The following is an 8,885-nucleotide window of genomic DNA, read 5'->3' on the forward strand; positions in this document are numbered from 1 at the left end:
ACTTGTGCTCAGTTTGAGTAATAACACTTCTCTTTCCCTTCCATTTTTGAGATGTTCAAGAGATCCACTGGTAGAGGAGGTGGCAGTGTTTCACCCTCCTTACAGGTGGAGATGCTGAGGCATGGCGGGGGGGGTGCAGTGCCTTGTCCCATGTCACCCAGCAGGCAAGGGGAGCCTGGAAAAGTCTTCCTGCTCAGGACTTTGTGAGCCTGATCTTGTTTTAGCAATAATAACTGATGCTGATCTGACAGAAGAGCACCCACTAAGAGAATAATGGCTCATGGTAATATCAGCAAAGTTTTCTTTTGCTTTTCTAGTTGCTTTATACCATAATAATAATCACTTTGTGAAGCTTACCCCTGCTTTGCCAAAGGCACTGCTTACACAGATGCCTGTGTGTGCCTCTCGGTCAGGTGCACTCAGACCAATTTCCCAAAGACTTCTCCAACCAGCTGTGCTGCATGAGCTCTTCTGCCCCAGGTCCATGCAGTGCCATGCTCAAGGGAGAAGTGTAATTAGCACAAGCTTTTCCTTTTCTTGGTAACTACATTTTTTCCCCTTAGCTTTACTCTTTGAAAAAGGAAAGTAATGTTACCCGTGGTGGTTTTACTGAGTGCCAAAAAATTGCATCACTTTGCCATAGAAAGAAGAGTGAATGTTATGGTCCTTTCTGTGCGAATTTGTGGTTGCTTCTACTGCCCTGCTGGGCTGATTTGTGGCTGACCAATTGACCGCTATGGTAATGTGAAGCCTTGCTTTCCTGGAGTCTGAAACAAAAACGTCATAGAAATCTAGTGGGTGTGGTCATAGACCCTGAAGAGAAATACACTTTACAGTATGTGACTGTCTCTCTTTAGGCTGTTGATATTTATAGCTGTCAGCTGTTACACTTATTAAGTTCCTTGATGGTCTCAGCAATCATGTACTTGGGACAGTGGCAATGGTGATGTCAATTTTTTTGAGTAATTTTACCAGCAAGTTTCCTGTTCTGTTTTTTAAAAATGAGAAATAAATATAGAATTCATATAGGATGTTTTGTAAGTCATAAGGTAGTTATTTTTAGTCTGTGCATCACATACATGCAGTTACTCTCCCTTTGAGTACAATCTTTGCCTTTTTATTTCAGAAATACTCTGTAAGGGCTTTAACAACAACCACCACCCTTCCCAATTCTTACCAGGTTTTACTAAAAGTAGACTGCGGTTGTCTCCTTTAGTCTAAAGTTCCTGATAATTGCTTCCCAAGTCCAATTTGGTCTTGTTCACCTCATTATTTATGGAGGATAAAATTATTCCTTTCACCTGCATTACATATTAATTCCTCAACCTATTTAAGAGAAGACTTGCATGAGTTTAGTCACATGTTGACCACTTGTACCATACCTAGACCCAAATCAATAGCTTGTGGGGAATTAGCTGAAATGCATCAGGTTTTTAAAGCATGTATTTTTTTACACCAGAAATGAAATTGCACTGAGCTCAAAGACTTTGTGCTTGATGTTCTCAAACATTGATGGGAGCGGATAGAGGTGTCATCTCTCCTGTCATATTTCCTACAACTTTTGGCATCTTCTTGCAAATCTTTGGCTTGTAATTTTTTTTTTTGAGTTAACTGCAGTTTCTCAATTAATATTCTCGGGGGAATAATTTTTTCCTGTTTGTTTTTTTTTCTCCATACATTACTTGCCCATTAAATATGTAAACCAAAGCCTTAACATTCTAATTCAGCAATACAGACAATTGCATTATATAAGTATTGAAGACTGCCCTTTTCTGGAAGCTTTTGGCAACAATCTTCTTTTTTTTTTTTTTTTTAAGCTTAAGCCAGCATTATCACTCTCCAAAATGAATAATGCAGTTGAAATTGGTATTCTGACTTGTCTGTTATTGATCTAGTTGCTCTAATAACTTTGCCCTGGGAGGGTCATGATATGTGTTTTTGTATGTTTTTGTTCTAGCAGTGATTTGGTTTTATCTGTTTTCCATGACCTCCAAATTATTTACAGTTACAATATTTCAGGATAATTGAATGGGGCTTGTCCCTGTTGCACTAAATTCAGTGGAAGCCAAAAGTATGTCCATGTAGTTATTCAATAGCTAGAAAGGCATCCAAGTGTGAAGATGATCACGTTCATCTTTGTGAAATTCTGCTTGCCATCATCAGTTATGAACATCAAATTAGTCCAATTCTGAACTTTCTGAATGTATTCCTGTGAAATTCTGCTTTGGCTTAAATCAAGTGTATTTTTATCCTGGAAACAGACGTTACGGTTTCTGTTCTTACTGAAGAGAAGTATTTAAATGCAGGTATGGATGATGTTTTGGAAAAACTGAAGGAAGCTTAGACTGTGAATTTTTTTCATAAACCATAAATTATTATAACAAGATTAGCCTTTTACTACCTCCCTCACAATTTCTCCCTAAGGCAGTTTTTTTTGTCACTTTTGGGCAGAGCTGTCATGGGAAATCCTTTGCTCTTCATCTTGCTAATATATATGCTTTTAATAATCCATATTTGAAGTTTGGAGTATGAATTAAGAGAATATTTAAACTGTGTTGAACAAGTGAAGTTATCCAGTGGTACTACTGTTGTAACACTTTCTCTCTATTGATCCTGTTCTTGTGATCTAATATTGCTTAAATAGGAATAATTACATTTGTTGTAACAGCTTAATTCATACGTTTTTCAGAGGTAAGAGTGACTAAATATGTAATTCTCCTGGTGACATACCCAGTCAAAAGTTGGCTTTTTTTAATCTCGAGATACCACCTAGAAGATGATATATTCCACCAATTAAAGAAAATACTCTTTCATGTTTATTTGAAAAATATCTTCAATAAATAAGTTTTGGCTATGATCTTGCAAATAGTTAAGCATATGCTTAACATTACAGTGCTAATTCAGCTAGATAATAGCTGGACTGTGCAGAGGTTCAAGGGAACTGGGTACTAAATTCCCACTGCTTAATGGGAACTGAACTTCCCAATCTCTTTTTTTTTTTTTTTTTTTGGGGGGGGGGGGGCGGGGAAGAGATGGGAAATCTGAAGAAGAGTGGGAGCCATGTTCCATTATTTTCCAAAACACTTGAAACTCATAAATGGGGCAGCCCCGGATTCACATCCATTTCTACAGTTCAGATGAAGTCAGAGGAACTGATCCAAGTTGTATCTGGCTGCTGATTTGGCCCTTACCAGCTAACACAGGTGAAAAGTATTGTCTGAAGGAAAACTATTTTTACTCCTGTGGCTGTTATAACCTGACAGAACATGACACTTGTATTTTGCAGTTGTGTACTTTGAGATGTGAGGAGCAGGGAAGGCTGCTCTGCCTACAGAGAGCTGAACCAAGCGAAGAACATGCATCTGGGCCTAGTACCTTGATGTTTTACAGTCACCTACAGGCAAATTTTAATGTTTTGAGCTTTAGATTCATAATTAAGGTTTCCAGAAATCCTTGCCTTAATGGATGCATAGCAGGAGAAAACATGAACTGATTTATTTCACTTTTTTTTAACATGGTGTTAGTCCCCACCATGTCATCTCAGTTTATTCCATCTTGTGAAGTGGTCCCACAACTAGGAAATGAAAACTTAATCAAATCAAAGCTGTGATAGGGATCAATAGCTATTCCATGCCAGCTCTCCTCATCCAATGAAGCATCATGGGTGATCTCTTCATCTGAAAAATATCAGTCCAACTAATTAAATTTATTCTATGGGTAATGTTTTTGGGTTTGCCAATTAATAAAGCACTACTAGTTAAGGTACCAGACATCTAGAGTTGCCTACCTATGGTTTATAGGGCATCTCTATCTCTACATCACTTGTGGGTCTTTTTTGGTAATAAGTGCTGTGATCTTTCCTTTGGTTTTCTTGTGTCTGATACTCCTGAGCTAATTAATATTTGCAGTCTTCTTTAACTATCAAATGGAGTTGCAATCATAAGCACATTCTTAAACCTCTTAGTACTGAAAGGAAGACCTAAATAACTTCTAAATCTGTGAGACAATGTCAAGAAATGTACTTGCTTAAATTTAATCCATCACTCTGTGCCAGCAACACATATAGCTGAAAGGTCAGAGAATCATTGAGAGGGAGAAAAACAATTAATTTGGTATCAAAAAGGTAATAGGATAAGGCCTTGCCAACCCTCTCCTATTGTTCTGCCGCATTAACTTCAGCAGGTCAGATGCCACTGGTCGTTGACCTCAGGCTAAACAGGGTCAGCCCAGGCTGATTACAAAAGAGATGTGTTTGCACTTACCCAAGTGTGTCTTAAAAAAACCGAACCCACATCTGTGTTGTTCCTGGGGAGGATCACACAAAGGGTAAACATTTTTCAATGCAAATATCACTTACAGAATCTTCTGCATGAAGAACGGTGTCTGCCATCATGGCATGGCCCCTATATATGAGTTCTTCCCACCACCATGACATGTTGTAACCCCAGACCTACCAGTAGGTGTGTGTCAAAGAACTGGTGATGCACTGGGAAAATCTGCCATGAAAGGAACTGGTGGAAAACAGTTGTATTTTTTTTCTCAACTCTGCCACACATCATTTCAGTAGGAGGTCTGGTCCAAGAGGAGATGCTGATGTTATTAAAACAGAAGATGCCAGTGAGTTAGATAATTCTCTCTTGGAGGTAGAGAAAAACGTTTCCAAAATTTTCTATTCCTAAAATTCTGGTTTTTATGCAAGTCTTCAGTGAAGCTTATCCCAGTGTAGTGGGTGAGATCTTGGCTTCACCATGTCTTAAATTCACCTGTCTAAACCCTTGGGATCTGCTCTGTGCTCCTGCTGGGGTCAGTGGTGCTCCCCTCCTGGGGATGATTCATCCCACTGCTTTTAGGTGCTTAGCTGGAAGGAATCACTTTCTGTTAATGCTGGTTTGGCTTCATCAATGCTGCGTTGACTCACAGGTTGGTTTTCTAGTGAAGCTCTATGCAGTTGAGACCCAGGTGAGGATTGTCTGTCCGTCTCTCCTTTCAACAGATTCTGATGCTTTTGGCTGACTTCAGCCAAAGCTCACCAACTTGTAAAAAGCTACAAGTTTCTACAAGATTTGTGACAGCAGACTACAAGTAGGGCAGAGAGACTCTGGAAGTCTCCTAATCAGGGATGGTGAAAAATCTGTAATGTCAGTTCGCTTCTAATAGTAAAGAAACCATGGCGGGAGGGGAGGGAAGAAATTATGTGGCTCAGCCTCAGAAATGGTTATAGATGAGACAATCACAAACAAGATGCAAATTGTGGGAAACCCGGTTTCTGTTGCTCTTTAGTTTTCCAAAGCTAACTTAGACCCTGACTGGATGCAAGTATCTTATTTCTGTACCTTCTGCCAGACTGCCCCATCCAAGCCATTCAGTTTGCAGCTCTGGAGTTCAGTCAATTTTAATAATTACGAAGCTGTAAATATTCCAGCTGACAGATGTGAACTGGAGTATCACTGTGTTGTAAAAACATCTGAGACTCTAGCTCCAGGCTAGAGACAGTTAGCTAATTGAAAAAAAAAAAAAAAAAACCCAAACCCAACCCTCCTACTTTCCTATGCCATCTACCTGCTTAAATTTTAATAGGATTTCTCCCCTAAAGATATTCATTTAGTCTATGGATGAGACCTTTTGGAACCAGTTAAATTCATATTACCTTTATTGCTGGGCTTGATTCTGCAAAGTGCTGGGCCTTCCCCACCTCTGCTGGGGAACAGTAGTTATAGGTTTGATTTTAAGCACCAGTGTTTCTAATGCAGGTGGGGAAGACTCCTAATTGTACAACTGTTTTTCTAGGAAAGGAACAAGTAAAAACAGAGCTATAATAATTGCTAGTAAATATATGCTGCATACTGGAGATTGGGTGGGGTGGGGGGAGCAATGAGAACCCATTGAAGTAGGAAAAGTAGGAACCATTTGTGTCTTTAAAAATGTTTAACTGCAACAATGGGCTTTTGCTGTGGATCATGATAATTAAAAGCATTAATTGTGAAGATTTCTACTATGTTCTCGAGTGTGGCTAGGCATTTTTTTTTTGTGTTGACCAACAACCCTCTGTTCAGCTTCCACATTTGAACATTCACTGCTTGTGAAGGTAATGTTGTAATTGTCCCGGTGGCTGTGCCAGCAGGTGATGCCCTGCTGTGCTGAAGGCACCCAGATGCAGGTATTTCTTCATCAGGAAAGAGCAAAGCACATGAGCATGCATGCACTCTGCTCAGATGGCTCAAAAAACAAGACAAAGGGTGGGAAATGAAAGTGCTGAATGAAGAGCAAGTTAGATAAGTGGAAAAGTAAGGAGGATTTTGCCAAGCTGAGACTCTCCTGTGGTGTCTGTCACTTAGAAACCCAATTGCACGGTCAACTGCAATAGTATGAAAGCCCATCAGGCCAGTAATCTCCAGTTTGTAATTGATTCTGTTTCTACAAATGTTAGCTAAAGCAAAAATCTGCATTAAGGTAAGTGCTAAACATCCATCAGACTGACTGATTAGTCAAAGTAGGAATTGCTGGAGAAATGCACATTATTTGCCATCAGATTAAGTGACGTTTTGGTTCCACAGTCAGAAAACTAATAATTTGCTTGTGATGGAATCAGTTCAGTTTTCAGCATCACTTGTTGCACAAATCTGTGTTTGAGGGCACATCTTTTCAGATCACAAGGCAGATAGGCAAAATAAAAATATTTTTCTCATTAAGTAGATATCAAAAGGCATTGAAAAGAAACTTCAGTTGCAAAGATTGAGCAACTAAATTAGACAATAAACAGGCCAGACTCTTAATATAAAGACTAAACTGGATTTATCTGTGGATTGTCTAAATCTTCTTTGGTACCGTTTCTTTTTTCTTATATCTGTTTTTCTTTGACATTTTCTTTTCTTAAAGCATGATCAGCTGACATTAGTTTCTATGAACTTGTTAATGAACTATGATTTTGTGAACTGGGCAACTATGTTCCATATTTAAGAGTGCATACAGGGTATATATGTTTTTACTATATAATAAATATATTGACTTAGTGGGGAGATAATGAATTTCACAAACTCTTATTTTTTTGAAACATTCTGTAATGATTATGTGTGTCCATACTAAAATTATTCCTGGTCCAACCAAAATCCGTCACTTGCTGATGCTGAGTAATTACATGGCAGATGGTATTAATTTCCTTTTTAACTTATGTAATTCCACAAGACATCATGAATTACGAGTTTTATAATATTCTACTCATACTTTCATTGAACACTCAAGTATTTAAACTTAAAATTCACTTACAAAAATGTTCTCTAGTAATCATAGGACTCTAAAGCTTAGCAAAAATGAATGCAAAAGGGTTATAAAGAGATTAAAATTTGGTTTTCTTTGTATTCAAGCAAGTACTTGTGAATAATTTTTTCTCTATTTGCTTATCTCCATGGTAAGTATCTTGCATGTACCTCACCAAGAAATCTAGTGAGTACAGAGCAGCTGTGCAGTTCAACAGCAGCCCTTCCCTTGACAAAGTGCTACGGGATTTTTAATGACTGCTGGTGGTCAGGATTCTGCTTTTACCACCACCAATGATCACCTCTGGCTGTCTGTGCTGGGCTAGCAGGGCTGATGTTAACAGAGTACACTCACCTGAATCAAAATTTTGATGTCACTTTCTCAAAATACCCAATACTTAATCACCTTGGAAAGTCCTCTCATTCTCAAGTTATCAAAAAATGTCCTTCTGCTACATACTGATGATGAACTTCTTGGCCCTATGATTCTTGACAGCTATATTATTTATGAGCAGGATGGGGGAATTGCCCTGGCTGTGATTCCACAGAGCTGGTCTCACCAGACACCCTGCAAGCCAAGCCATGTTGCTGCTGAGATGCTAATAATGTCTGAAGATATTTATCAATTATCCAGATATTTCTCTGAATGCATTGTGACTTGAGCTTAACCCAGGAAAAAGATGAAGCAAAATGAGCTGCCCCACGAGCAGAAGGAAGCTCCTCCTATGGATCTGCCCATTCTGGTGGGACTCCTGTGGGGTTCTGAGCTCTGCTGAAATGTTTCCTGCAGGCAGGGCAAGTCTTGAGGTTTGTCTCCTGTGTGGGTGCTGTGGTTTGCGTTCACGTTGCATCCTTACTATCTGCTGGGGCATTCCTTGTATCAGAACTGGTTGTTCCCCAGAAACCTGTAAGGCTGCTGTTTCCAAAGACCTTTTTCAAATTTAGGTGAAACTGTTCCTTGGGCTCAAAGAGCAGCTGACAACAGGAATGCTTAGACTGGGTTCCTCACACTTATTTGTGATACCTTGCACAGCTAGCAATGTTCTCAGATGTGCAAATAAAATCACTCCACAAGGACTTTCCCTTCCCTTGTGTGTAATTTGCAGTTTATGTGTATGTGGCTGGGCAAGCTAAGCAGGAGCAAGGAAATTCACTGGCAGGAACTATGCTTGTGATATTTCTGTCTGCAACAGAAGTGGGAAGAGATGTAGCTTCTGTTGGGTAACTTTCTTTGGTGAGACTTTCAGCTGACTTTTTCTGGCCCAGAAAGAGTTGATGAGACTTTGTGTAAGTACCTAAACATTTAGATACATGTGAACTAAATAAAACCACCAAACCACGTGCACTTTATCTGAGGTTACAATAGCTTAATTTCTTAAGCATTCTTGTTCAAAAATGAGCAACAATTCGGCCTTTAATACAATGTCGAGCTGTGATTCATAGTTGGTGGTAGGAGAAAGCAGTGAACTAATTGCTTGGATCTGGTCAGCAGACAGTGAAGCAGCTCCCTTGTCCGTGATACTATGCCCCTTCCCATTCTGATTATTCACCAGAAAACATCCGACGGTCCCATTCATAAAGTCCAGCAATGACACAAGAAATGTCAGGAGTATCTGCTGAAAGAGTGGGAGG

This window comes from Strix uralensis, chromosome 9 (genome assembly GCF_047716275.1).
Source record: "Strix uralensis isolate ZFMK-TIS-50842 chromosome 9, bStrUra1, whole genome shotgun sequence".
NCBI lineage: Eukaryota > Metazoa > Chordata > Aves > Strigiformes > Strigidae > Strix > Strix uralensis.